Genomic DNA, 13,649 nt, shown 5'->3' on the forward strand with positions numbered 1-13,649 from the left:
AGAACATTATTACTCATTATTATTAGTTCTATCATGCCCCTTTCCAAATAATCCATGCCCCCACCTCCTCCAGAGGCAATAACTGTTATAATTTTTTCTCTACCTTGGATTAGTTTTGTCTGTTCTAGAATTTCATATAAATGAAATCATAGAGTATGTACTCTCGTGTGTTAGGTTTCTTTCACTAGCATGTTTTTGAGATTTATCTATATTGTTTCACATTTGTTCCTTTTCTTGCCTTTATTTATAAATACACAATAATTTGAAAATCTTTTCTTCCATTGAAGTACATCTGGGCTATTTCCATTTTGAGGACTTTATAAATGAAGCTGTTATGAGCACTTGCATTTGAGTTTTTGTGGGATATGTTTTTGTTTCTCTTGGGTAAATGCCCAGGAGTAGAATTGCTGGTCATAGGGTAGGTGTATATTTAAGTCTTCTAATGTCAGACTATTTTTCCAAGTGGTTATATCATTTTAAATCTCCATCAATAATATAAGAAAGTGCCCTGTCAGTGTTTGGTTCTGTCATTCCTTTAAATTTTAGACATTCCAGTGTATATGTAATAACTGATACATCACTGTAATTTTAATGTGCATTTCCCTATTGGTTAGTTATGTTGAGTACTTTTTTCATGTCCTTATTGGCTTACTGGATTTGTGTACTTATTGTCCTTTTATGAAACATCTTTTCAAACCTTTGTTTATTTTCTATCAGATTGTCTCTTTATTGTGAGTAGTATTTCTTTATATTCTAAATGAGTGCTGTCCATTGGAATTTTCTGCATAATCCAATATGTTTATTGTGAAAAGTGCCTAGTACAAATGAGGAAGTATATATATATTTTAAAGATTTTATTTATTTATTTGAAAGAGGGAAGGAGAACATGAGAAGGAGGGTCAGAGGGAGAAGCAGACTCCACATCAAGCAGGGAGCCTGATGTGGAACTCAATCCAGGGACTCCAGGGTCATGACCTGAGCTAAAGGCATTTGCTTAACCATCTTAGCCACCCAGGCACCCAAGGAAGTGTATTTTTAATTGTATTTAACTTTAATTAATTTAAATTGAAATAGCTACATTAGCTAATGGCTACCATATTGGACAGTGCAGTTTTAGATACCAGTCCTTATCAGATATATGTTTTGTAACTATTTTCTCTCAGTCTGTGGCTTGGTGATCCATTTTTAAAAAAGATTTATTTATTTATTTTAGAGAGAGAGAGAGAGAGAGAGAGAGAGAGTGTGCAGGAGCAGGAGGGGTAGAGGAAGAGTGAGGGAGCATCTCAAGCAGACTCCAAGCTGAGGGCAGAGCCTGACAGGGGGTTCAATCTCATGACCTTGAGATCATGACCTGACCCCAAACTGAGTTAGCTGGTTATACTTACTGTGTCATCCAGGTGCCCCTGACTCTTCATTTTTTAAAATATCCTTTTTTTAAAAGATTTTATTTATTTGACAGAGAGAGACACAGCAAGAGAGGGAATACAAGCATGGGGAGTAGGACAGGGATAAGCAGGCTTCCCACTAAGCAGGGAGCCTGATGTGGGGCTTGATCCCAGAACCCTGAGATCATGAACTGAGCCAAAGGCAGATACTTAATAACTGAGCTACCCAGCTCAGTTCATTTTTTTTTAAAATGGTATCTTTTGATGAGCAAAACTTTCAAATTCAATCAAGACTAATTTTTCTTTTTTCTTTTCTTTCTTTTTTTTTAATGGCTATTGCATTCTTTGTCCCAGTTAAGAAACTTGTGATTACTCTTAAGTCAGTGGATTTATGGTCAACTTGATGTGGGATGAGAGTCACCATTGTTTGAGTAACACTGTTGAAAAGATCTTTGTTACCTGATTGGATACTTTGGCACCTTTTTGAAGAACAAAAAAATTGTGTAAGTGTGGATCTATTTCTGTCCCGTTCTCTTGTATTAATCTATTTGTTGAGCTTCATGCCATTACTATACTGTTTCGTTTACTGTAGTTTTATTTTAAGTCCTAAAGTTAGAAGTGTGAACCCTTTGATTTTTTTCTTTTTCAAGATTGTTTTGAGTATTTTAGGTCCTTTGAATTTCCATAGAAATCTTAAAGTCAACTTGTTAATTTGGATTATGACTGGGATTTTGATGATTTAGATGTAATGAAAGAAACATTTGAGATATATATAGATATCTATATCTGTATCTATCTATCTATCTATCTATATATATGATTTTATTTATTTATTTATTTGACAGAGAGATAGAGAGAGCACAAGTAGGCTGTGCGAGAGGCAGAGGGAGAGGGAAAAGCAGGGTCTCCATTGAGCAGGGAGCCCGATGTGGGGCTCTATCCCAGGACCCTGGGATCATGACCTGAGCTGAAGATAGTCGCTTAACTGACTGACCCACCCAGGTGTCCCTATTTTTGAAAATGGATATTTATATAGGTTGACATATTTTAATACTTTGTCAAGAAGGAAAACAGGGTCTGATCAGTCTCCTATGACCTAGGCCAGAAGAGAACCTATAATAATCTGTTTCTTCCATTTTGTATTGTTTACTTAGAAAGGACTTTGGACAATAATTTCTTAGGAAGAAACTGTGGTTAGAGTTGCAAACTCTCTGGAGCATGAGAAGTCAAAAATCGAGGTCCCAAGAAATGGAACAGAAACCACTTCCAAGATGAACTAGTGATTCTAAATGCGAAAACCCTCTATATAACTCTTTGATTTATGTCCTATTTAAGGAAGGCAATAAACTTTGTGCTTTTTCTGGTCTGCAGCATCTCTAAACTATTTTGCCTTTATTTTTCTCAAAATTATTTTGGGAAAAGGGAAGTTACACAACCTTGTACCCTTCAGTATAAGCTTGGAAAGTAAATCTACAGATTGTTTAATCTTTTCATGTTGCATATGAAGAAATAGAGGGGTACATGATTCATCCAAGATCAGATAGTTACTTAGTAGCAAAGTTCTGACAATATTCCAGGCTAATATTTCCACCATGTATTCTGTGACAATAGCTAACCAGTCACTAACCCCCACACCCCTGTATGTGCCTGGCAGGAAGCTAGGTATAGATGATATAAATTACCATTATGATATAGCTCTGGTCCTCGAACACCATAGAGTCCTGTGTAAGAGAAGTCACAATTAGAAAACAGTAAAAGGCAATATATAATAATGTTCCAAATTGGGTAGATTTTAAGATAAAGTGGTATGGATGCACATAGAAGCAATATTGTGCTTCATTTTAAATAAACATGGCTGTTTTATGGGAATATTGAACTGTAATCGAGAGTAGGTTGTATAAGGGAGACCTGAAATAGGCTTAGTTTGCTAACTTAAATGTATAAAATGAAAGCAATGAAATTTCACCTTAAATTCATGCTCTGTTAAACAAAATGTTAACAACTGTTAAGGAATGTAAAGATTAATACTTGGTGAAATTATCAGAGAAGGCTTAATGGAAGAAGTAGGGTTTGAGAAAGAATTTCAAGGAATGATAAAATTATGAAGGGCAAAGGATTATAAACTATTATAAATGTTTTTAAATATTTTAATGAAATTTTATTTTAATATAATTTATATTACATTTTATATTATATTGTAAATATATATAAATATATATTTTATATTATAAATATATTTATATATAAGAATATTTAATATTTTAATGAAAATTTGAATACCTTATAAATTAAAATGTTATTTCAATGCAGTGCAAGAGAAGGCCATTAAATATGTTTATGGGTCTCTGAAATAAATTATTTTTAACTAAAGCTAGTGAAGCCCAAATTTGTCTGGGAAGCTTAGAGGTGGAAATGCCTACTGAATTAGTCAAGTCGGTATTTAGATTTCTTCTTGCAGAGGTGGTGCTATTTTGCCCAGGTGCTTTTCCTATGAGAGCTGGTCCACATGGAATTGTTTTTTTTTTTAGACAATATTCCTGTAAAGGTAATGAGAGACCCGTTTTTCCATTTTGCTTTCAGCAATTTGTCCTAAAATAAATAAACTAAAGTCTCCAATATCTCATTGCCTTATCTAGAGATGGGACCAATAATAACTTCCCTACCGACCTCATAGCAGTTGTGAAACCTGAAAGGATAATATGTGTGAAAATGCTTTGAAAATCTTTCAGGTATAAGATTCAATAAATAACAATAATTGTACAGATATAGCTCAGTCGGGATTCTATAAATATTTTTAGGGATAAATTCTGCAGAATTCTCTGTAGTATTGACTTGGCTTGTCTCCAAAGACTCTAATGGACATTATTATATTTTTCCTGGGCTGTAGATAACTGTATGATTTATGTACAATATGATTAATTGAATGCTTCATATGTACTGAATCATCTTTCATCAAATTGGCAGATTTACAACTTTGCAGTGAGTTGTTATTTAGAATATCATTGGAAAAATTCTTGTTTGTATTATTTTTTACTTCTACATTAAGTACAAAAATTTGCTTTCTTTATACTTGTATCCAGATTAGTGCAATTATTTAGGAATGATGATGAACTGCTAATGCAGATAATGAAGATGAAACTCGAATTTCTTACATAACTGAAGAGAAACTATTTTTTTAAAGATTTTATTTATTTATTTGACAGAAAGAGAGACATCACAAGTAGGCAGAGAGGCAGGCAGAGAGAGAGGGGGAAGCAGGCTTCCCACTGAACAGAGAGCCTGATGTGGGACTCCATCCCAGGACCCTGAGATCACGACCTGAGCCGAAGGCAGAGGCTCAACCCAATGAGCCTCCCAGGCTCCCCAAAGAGAAACTATTTTGATCATTGAGAGAAGAGCAAAAAGAGTAGAACTGTAACACTAATTTTTCTTTCATTAGAAAGTGAGTTCAATTGTTATCAAAAGTAGATTCAAGGGGAACCTGGGTGGCTCAGTTGGTAGAGCATGGGACTCTGGATCTCAGGGTCATGCATTCAAGCCCCATGTTGGGCATGGAGCCTGCTTTAAAATAAAAGGTGTGCTCAATTGTTACTAAGAAAAACGTAACGTGATTTGTGAAGCAAAGATAGTCTTCAATTCATTGCCTTCATGTGTCTATTCTTTAGTATCGCATATTAAAATAATATTTTATGAGGTTTGATAACATAACTATTAATACTAAAATAATAACACTTAAAATTCTCAACATAGGTTCGAAATACACAAAGGATTTAATTTCTTAGCAAATATTCACATTTTTATATGGCAAAAAAGAATTGCCATTATATGTCAATTATATCTCAATAATTTAAAAAAAAAACTGCTACAAGAAACCATACCTTGACTATATTATTACCAAAATCTGGGTTACTGAATATTAGTTATCCATTGCTGCATAACTAATTACCATAAACTTGGCAGCTTAAACAACATACTTTTTTTTTTTTTTTAAAACGAGATTTATTTATTTGAGTGAGTAAGCAAGAGAATACAGGGAGTGGGAAGGGGCAGAGGGAGAGAGAGAATCTCAAGCAGACTCAAAGCTGAGCTCGGAGTCCTATGTGGGGCTCTATCTCACTACCCTGAGATCATGACCTGAGCTGAAACCAAGAGTTGGACCAACTCTTAACCAACAGCTTAACCAGCTATGCCACCCAGGTGCTCCAAAGAACACACATTTATTATCTTACAGTTCCTATGGATCAGGAATCGGGGTACAACTTAACTGAGTCCTTTGCTTCATGATCTTTCATAAGGCTACAAACATGGGGTCATCCAGGGCTGGAGTCTCATTTGAAAGCTCACCTGGGAAGCATCTACTTTCAATCTACTTCCAGTCTGGTTGTTGGCAAAATTTAATTCCTTGCAGACTGTTGGGCCTCAGTTCTTTGCTGGCTGTCACCTGTTCCTTGCCACATGGCCTTTTCCATAGGCAGTTTATAACTTGGCAGTTTGCTTTGTCAAAGCCAGCCAGGAGGTGCCCTAGAAAACCAAAAGTTACAGTCCTACATATTGTAATCACAGAAGTGACATTCTATCACTGTTGTTGTATTCTGTTGGTGAGAACCAATTTATAGGTCCTGGTCACACTTAAAGGGAGAGGATTACAAAAGGGTATCAATACCAAGAGACAAGGATAATTTTGGGTCATCTTAGAGTCTGTTGGCAAGAAAATGATTCTTGTATAACATAAGCTACAGAGAGGTGCCCATGAAGAGATCATTCTCAATTAATTCTATAATCCAGAAGGAATTAGTGAGATTGGCTTAAATTGATTTCCTGTTAACTATACAGCATCATAAACAAATAAGTGCCAACTAATAAGCACATTATTTTCTTCTTCTACTATTCTGTTCTTTGTCCAGTACTGTCAATTATGATATGAGATAGCCCTATATCAGACCCTGGAAAAGTGGCAAATAGTACTTCAGAAAAGTATTAGAGAAAATATAATTATATGTGTATATATTTCATCAGCAAAGTGTACTGCATTAGTAAATGGTGTTTATTTTGTTATACTGGTAACATATCTATTAAAAATGCACATTGCCAGCATGTTCCTTCACATTAATGGCCTTGGTTAAATAAAACCCTAATTCTTGCATATGATTAGAAACTTGCAAAAGAGATTCAATGTGGCATTGATATAATAAAGTCTTTGACTTTGAGAAATGGACAGAACTTCTTTTGGTAATTAAAAGAACTTTTTGTATTCTTAATCAAATCAAAACACCAGTTTTTAAACTACTTAAAATAATTATGTACCAAATGAGTATTTTCTATGCAAAAATATTTTTTCTCTTTTAAAGACTAGCAAAGACTGGAAAAGCCTGAGATGGAAGAGATTAGTAATTATCACTTCAACAGTGTTTAGACTGTTGTGTTATAGTCAGTAGATGGCTGCTAATAAGAATGAAAGTAAATTTATTAGTCTGAATCATAGGTGGTTAGGAAAATCCTACTTTTTTTGGGGGGGGGAAGATTTTATTTATTTATTATTTTAAGAGAGAGAGGGAAAGAGAGACAGAGAGCATGCTCAAGTTGTGGGGAGGGGCACAGGGAGAGAGAGAATCTCAAGCAGGCTCCACACTGAGCACAGAGCCCAGTGCAGGGCTCCATCTTACAACTCTGAGATCATGACCTGAGCTGAAATCAAGAGTCAAATGCTTAACTGACTGGGCCACCCAGGCACCCCTGGAAAATTCTATTTTAAGATGCAGTGAAAAATGGACCCAAATATTGCCTAAAAGGTTGTTTGGTATGGATTGGAGCATTTTGAACAGCTTAAGAGCTATGTGGAAGGTTGAAGACAAAGATAAACTTCAGACTTTGAAGTCTGTCTGTCTATCCTAGATCATATCGATATTATAGCCCTTAATGATGGTATTTCCAGTTTATTGCTCTAAATCAGCATGCATTTGTATTTTGAGAGATTGTAGTGGTTTGGTAGGAGCTCTTTACTTTTATAAATGGATGGAACAAATTTTTTGCCTGCATATTTTTAACATGTCATGTGTAATCCCTATATATAGGGATAAGGTTATTAAATAGATAGAAAAGGTTATTAAATGAATAGACAAGATTTGGTATCAGAACACCAAGTAGACTAAGACATTATATAAGCTTATATTATCATATTATTATTATAGAGGACATCCTCACATTTGGGGGGCTGTGTACCACAGACAAAAATCTACATTATCTCCTTTTCCCTGAAGAAAATAGAACTTCACATTAGCTGATAGGGAGGTTTGGTATCTTGATGGGGCTCTGCTTTGTCATTGTCCTTGGTGTGTTATCCAAAGTACACAGGAAAATTCTCTTCTGAATACAGAATGAAGTAAGGTTTTAGCAAAATCTTGTAGAGACTTACGTCTTCTAATCTCTAGGATAGAACTGGAGGGTAGGAAGGACTTGGCTGAATGAATACAGGCTTGTTACTTGGAGAAAATGAACTAAAAAGCAAAAGCATGAGAATACTAAGGCTCTGTGTGTAGCAAGTATTTGTCTTGGGGGACAATACTTTTTCTAAATTCTGATTTTGTGGCTTCTATTTCAGGATAGGATCTTCTCTGAAGCCTTAAACAGTAAATAGAGAATATATTCAGCTATAACTCGAGCCCTGTGACCTTTGTCCAAGGATTCAGCTGAGTCTTATAAATCAGAAATTCAAATGTCAAATCACCCATGATTTATCCAGCTTTGAATACTGGTATTTAGAAACCCATCCTGTCTCATTCTAGAGGTAAATTTTTAGTCAGTGGGAGGTCTAGTCTCAGAAGACTATCTAGTCTAAGAATATACATATATTTGCTTTATGTAATTAAAAAAATAAGACTGGGGAGTTTCTGTGACAGCACCTTAGTTAACTTGAGCTAAGGTACTAAAAAGTGTTTGATATGGGAAAACTTTCTAGACCAGCTTTCCTACAGAAAGACTGACTCACTGAGAAGCTATTTACCTAAGCAGAAATAATTTATATTTCAATGTGAAAATTTATATTAGATATAGGTAAGAAACAGTGTCATGTTTAGTCATGAGCAGAGATATTTAGAAAAAAATTACACCATAGGACAAAGTAGGGGCAATAATTGGGGCTGTCATTTAGACAGGTGCATTGATGGGGTGAGGTTTTCATTTCAGCAAGCCCTCTGGACAGGATAAAAGGTTCAGTTGGGGACAACAACTTTAAAATGAAGGAACTGGCACAAGTTTCTAAGCTTTAGTTAGTATATTTAACAGACAGGAAACTGTAATACTCTCTTCTTCCTTAGTGAATTGAACAGAGGAATGAAGCAGGTTCTCAGCTGAAAAGTGAGGCTTATGGACAGTGGATGAGGCAGGCACTGCTTCTGTGTGGAAATCTGAACTTTCAGGATGTCTGTGGTCATCTGAGTATCTTTTTGGGGGGTACGGAGGGAGGAAATCTAGCAGATACAAATACATGCTTTCTAGGAAATAATACAAAGTATTACTCTATTCATAGTTAGGAGACATTTAAAAGAATCCTCTTTGTTTTAAACAAATTTGTTCATTTCTCTTGGCTGGTAGAAACCAGGACTGTGCCTATGTAGTGTCCAGATGTCCACATGGTGATGTGACCTTTAATCTTCAAGATCTTTATCTATTTATACCAGCATTGATTGAGATGCCAGATCTTTAACCATGCAGATTGTTGCCAACTCTTCCCTTATTCTTGACCTTAAGTTCTCTTAAAGATCAGCTTTCTCTCGGCCACTCTTACAGGAGATCTCTCAGACTGTCTGCCTACACACAACACTCAGCTGTTTTTATTCTGTGGTTCTGCCACTACACTGGTAATGGGGGCATTGATTCTATTGTTCTTATATCTCTTACCCTGATTTGGGGCTCAGATGTTCCCCCTCTTTACTGAGATTCAATAGGAGAGAGGTAATCACAGTGTATCACATTCTTTCTTTGACTCTATAATAAGCACTAATTATTTTAACTTCAAATAACAAAAATCCTAATCAGCAGTGGTTAAAACAATTAATTATCTCACACAACAAGAGCTCTGGAGATTCAGTTCAGTATTGGCATAACAGCTTAACTATATGACTAAGAATTCATCTACCTGACATATGTTCACTTCATTACCCTTAGCTGTTGGCTTTTGTCATTGTATCTGTTATCACTGTGCTTCTCATGTTCACCAGATGACTGTCACACCTCCAGGTGTCACTTCCATGGTTAAGATGGGAAAAAGGAGTAGCATCAGTTATGTTCTACCTTATATAGCAAGTTTCTCAGAAGCTCCTCCAGAAAATTTCCCTTATACCATGTTGTCCAGAACTATACCATACCTGCCAAGAATTATGTCTAGAATTAGCAAGTGAGACTAGGAAAGTAAGTATTTGGTTTTCCATCCTCTATAGTTGTATGATGCAAGGAAATTGAGGGTTGAAAATGTTATCTGGCCTAAGAACTTGTGAATATCTAAGTTCTCACTTTTCTCCTGTCTTGATTCCCCATAATCCCACAAAATTTTATATAGTCTTTCTAGGACAGATATTGAGTTGGCTTATTCAATACCCATTTCCAATAATTTTTTCCATGGTTTTCCTCTAGGTTAAAGATATGTATATGTTTGATTTCTCAGCTACTTTTGCTTATAGGGGTGGTCATGTGAACTAATTCTAGACAGTTTGGTGTGTATATGGCTTCTCCCCCGACCCTCAAAGGGCAAATACTCACTAGAGAAAGCTTTTTATCTTTGTCATTCTCCTCTTTTCCTGTGTGGAACATAGCTTTGATGCCTGGAGGTGCAGCCACCACCTTGGGGACAAAAGAAAGGCAACAAGATGATGGAAGCTGAAGAATGAATTTGGCACATAATTACACAGTGGAGCCACTGCATCAGACCTGAATAGTCTACCAGTGACCTTTTCTTTATGAGACTAATACATCTCTGCTTATTTAAGACAATGACAGAGTTTTCTGCTACTTGCAGCCAATGTAATCCTAACTTATATAGGTAAGAAACCATGTTTTTATATCATGGTTTTATATCATATCAATAAATGGTTTTATATCATATCAATAAATCCTAAAGGTATTTATTGTCTTTGCCAGAGCTGTCTCCATTCTCCTTAAAGGTCCCAATTTTGAAAACTGAAAACAAAGAAACAAATTTCTTTTCTCTAATATTTTTATGTATCATAAAATGATGCCAAATAGTTTATCAAAATAGGGAAGGGCTATATAAGTAACAAGGAATTATAGGGGGAAAAGTCTTTATAAATACTACAAAACATATCTTACCATAGTTATAAGTACAAAGAAACACGCCCAAATTAGGCCAAGGCAGAAGAAAGAGAATTTTTTAGATGGCTGTAGGTATATCTTATGGATTTACGAATAGGAAGTATAGCTTGAACCTCACTATGGACTAGAACCAGGAATTGGAAAGCTATTATGAATCAGTGCAGTTGTTCTCCCCTCCCTCTTTGAACACATGATCTCTTATGGTCTGCTTTATTCTTCTTTCTTGGAATTAGCTTTTTCTGCTTCTCTGTGCACAAAGAAGAAATTAGTCACTTCAGCCTCACCATTTCCAAAGCAAACTAAGATTGAGTAACATCTCTTGTTTTAAAGTTTTCTGGAGAAAGACTCTCTTGGTCCAATTTTATTTTTGTGTCAATCTTTAACTCAGTTAGTGACCATGGGATGAGGTCAGATGGCTTAGATATTCTTGGGAGAAAAGGGAGAATAGTCTTTTGAGCAGGGGCCATGGATGTGTGTGTGTGTGTGTGTGTTTGTGGTAGTGGTTGCTAGAGAAGAAATAATGGACATCTCTACAACTCTTCTGATACTCTATTCTGCTGAAAGGTAAATCAAATTAATGATTTATTCATTCTACGAACACTGGTATTACTTGTTCCCCCCTTTATGATCTCTCTCAGAGAATGTCAAGACCATTTATCTAATTGTCCATGTCATAAACGTCTACATAACCAATAAGCAGCACAATAGCTAACATTTATTGAATACGTGTACTTTGTGATAGGTATTCTGCATGCATTATTTTATGTATGTATGTATGTTTATATTTTCTACATGCATTATTTTAAATTTAACCTTACAACAACCCTACAAGTAGGTATTATCTATCTTTTTTTTTTTTTAAAGATTTTATTTATTTATTTGACAGAGAGAGATCACAAGCAGGCAGAGAGGCAGGCAGAGAGAGAGGAGGAAGCAGGCTCCCTGCTGAGCAGAGAGCCCGATGCGGGCCTCGATCCCAGGACCCTAAGATCATGACCCGACCCAAAGGCAGCAGCTTAACCCACTGAGCCACCCAGGCGCCCAGGTATTATCTATCTTATAAGCAAACATTTCTCTTGGATTAGTATAATAATCTTCTACCTCCCTAACTCTGGTCACACCTCACCTCTCCCAACCATTTTTTAAAATGTGGTAATCTGTAGTAATTCTAAAATAGATATCTAATTATGTTATTTTCTCACTTTAAGCCCTTCTGTGGTTTCCCTAGGATAAAGTCCAAATTCCTTTAAATGATATATAAAGTCTTTTATGATCTATGCACTCTTCATCTTTGCCAACTTCCATCTCTCTGCACCATCTTGTACCTCACACTCTATTTGCAAGCCTTTAAAATTATTTAAAGTTCTTACCAGTTCATTTCTTACTTCTGCACAACCACCCTCTAGCTGTTCTCTCAGCTTATGACTACACATTACCCACATTAAGGATTCATCTTAGAGGTTACCCTATCCAAAAGACTTCCCTTAATGATTTAGGTGCGCCTTCTTTGTAATTCTGTATCTCTCAGTGCTTTTTTCCTATACTTATTACACCATGCTGAACTGTCAATTAACTTACTCTGTCTCTGACACTGATTGGTAAAGTCCTTGAGTGGAAGGACTTTATCTGGTTTTGTTGAAAATCCTATGTTTAGGGTAGTACTTGGTCATAGTAAGTTGCTCAGTAAATATTTGTTCAATGAATGTATCTTCATAAGTCTAGAAAAAGTTGAAAAGCCACGTGGACAGAAACAGATATTCAGCATTTCTTGCTTACTGAGTGGATTATTCTGACAGCCATTCTCTTTATTCTTATTATTTGGGCTTATAATTTATAAAAATTGAGCAGATAAAAATTGATAAAATTAACTGAGAAAACATATTGCAAAATAAGAAAGTGATAAGCCAAAGGAAGCAGTAAGGTGAGATTGGGGGAGAAAAGGCAAGGAACTGAATTTTTTTCAGAGCTTATTTCAAATAAGTATAACAAATAAATGTATTTGTTAGTAAACCTAATCCTTGCGATAATTCTTTGAGACTGAAATGTTGTGCCCGTAGTAAAGACAAGAAAATTGAAGATCAAAGTAGAGCAAAACAAACTGAATGATTATACAAAAAATTCTCTACAAATAAGCAGCAAACAACAGAAATTAAAATCAACCTTAGAAAATATGGAGAATATGCCAGAGTAAGGCAACCTACACCCTAAATAATCCTTTTGCTGGGTCTGGGTTTCTGTATCAGCTTTCTAGCTTTTCTTGTACCTCTGTTTCCTTCACTCTCATCCGCTTTGGATGTAGGAATACTTCATTCCTCTATACAAAATAAATTCCACTTTTGCCCTCATGTTTTGTCTAACTTAACTTTTTCATGAGTGAAACTGACTTTATTAGACCTGCTTTCTGATTTAACTAAACTTCTCTGAGCCCAGCAAAGCACCTGACTTCTCTTTCAGGGAATTGTAAGCAACACAGCAGTAAATATAAATAAATATAAATATAAATATAAATATAAATATAAATACACACACACACACTATTATTGTAGATCACGCGGGTTCGGGGAGGGGAGAGGTAAAATACTTAGGGGTGGGAATGTTTAAGTTACCATATTCTGCGCAGTGAGAATCTGGAGTCATTTTCAAGTTACACAATTTCCTACTTGTTTTCAGTCGGGTCAAGTCGCTAGACTTTGTTCAGTCTCATTTATTACTACTGAAAAGAGAATACTAGTAAGAGGCCCCTACCTACCTACCCGAGGATTTCTGTTAAGGACCAAACAGATGAGGTATGTGAAAAACGCTTCACAAACATTTGGTTAACTCCGTAAACATTTGTACCTGGCTACGAACGAGACTGCATTAACTTGGGTTTCCCCGCTGAAGAAATTCAAAGACGGCTTGTCTCTAGGGAGAGGAAGCCGAGCGTTACTACGTGACGTC

At 35.7% G+C, this 13,649-nt stretch overlaps 1 protein-coding gene and 1 long non-coding RNA gene across 3 annotated transcripts in view; one reads left to right on the forward strand and one right to left on the reverse strand.

The window, feature by feature from the left end:
* Positions 1-13,649, forward strand: part of NUBPL (NUBP iron-sulfur cluster assembly factor, mitochondrial) — a 251,719-nt gene that overhangs the window by 36,524 nt on the left and 201,546 nt on the right. The gene's annotated exons all lie outside the window — the stretch shown is intronic.
* LOC131836443 (uncharacterized) lies at positions 2,752-13,644 on the reverse strand. Its single transcript, XR_009355611.1, has 4 exons — positions 13,548-13,644; positions 10,140-10,220; positions 5,730-5,906; positions 2,752-3,106 (listed from the first exon to the last, which is right to left on the reverse strand). It is a non-coding gene; the product is annotated as an uncharacterized LOC131836443 (long non-coding RNA).

This window comes from Mustela lutreola, chromosome 7 (genome assembly GCF_030435805.1).
Source record: "Mustela lutreola isolate mMusLut2 chromosome 7, mMusLut2.pri, whole genome shotgun sequence".
NCBI classification, from domain to species: Eukaryota; Metazoa; Chordata; class Mammalia; order Carnivora; family Mustelidae; genus Mustela; species Mustela lutreola.